The sequence below is a fragment of the Lolium perenne genome, chromosome 1 (genome assembly GCF_019359855.2).
Source record: "Lolium perenne isolate Kyuss_39 chromosome 1, Kyuss_2.0, whole genome shotgun sequence".
Classification (NCBI taxonomy): Eukaryota; Viridiplantae; Streptophyta; class Magnoliopsida; order Poales; family Poaceae; genus Lolium; species Lolium perenne.
In genome coordinates, this window is record NC_067244.2 from 138,524,132 (window position 1) to 138,525,105 (window position 974).

A 974-nucleotide genomic window follows, 5' to 3' on the forward strand; every position below is an offset into this window, starting at 1 on the left:
TCTTGTTCCTAATAATCCTTTGCAGCAACATTTGGAGGATAGCGAGAGTGAAGTTTTTAGGAAAGAAAGAGATGAGCTTGAGGAAATTTTTCTTCGCCAACCTATTCTCAAGCATGATTTACCGGTGGAAGATTTGGGTACAACACCGCCACCAAAGGAAGATCCTGTTTTTGATTTAAAGCCTTTGCCTGATAATCTTAAATATGCTCATATTGATGATAAGAAAATATATCCTGTTATTATTAGTTCTAAGCTTTCAGAGATTGAGGAAGAAAGGTTATTGGAAATATTGAAGAAACACCGAGGAGCTATTGGCTACACTCTTGATGATTTGAAGGGGATTTCTACTTCTATTTGCCAACATGCTATTAATATGGAAGATGATGCAAAGCCTGTTGTTGAACCTCAGCGTCGTCTAATTCCGAAGATGAAGGAAGTGGTAAGGAATGAGGTATTAAAACTTCTTGAAGCTGGTATTATATATCCTATTGCTGATAGTAGATGGGTTAGTCCTGTGCATTGCGTTCCCAAGAAAGGAGGAATGACTGTTGTGCCTAATGATAATGATGAGCTCATCCCTCAAAGAGTAGTTGTAGGGTATAGAATGTGCATTGATTTTCAAAAAGTTAATAAAGTTACTAAGAAAGATCATTACCCTTTACCATTTATTGATCAAATGCTAGAAAGATTGTCTAAAAATACTTATTTTTGCTTTCTTGATGGTTATTCTGGGTTTTCACAAATTGCTGTTAAAACTAAAGATCAAGAGAAAACCACTTTTACTTGTCCCTATGGAACTTATGCTTATAGACGTATGCCTTTTGATTTATGTAATGCTCCTGCTACTTTTCAAAGATGCATGTCCGCTATTTTTCATGGTTTTTGCGAGAGTATTGTAGAGGTATTCATGGATGATTTTTCCGTCTATGGGAATTCTTTTGATAGTTGCTTGCGAAACCTTGATAAAGTTTTGC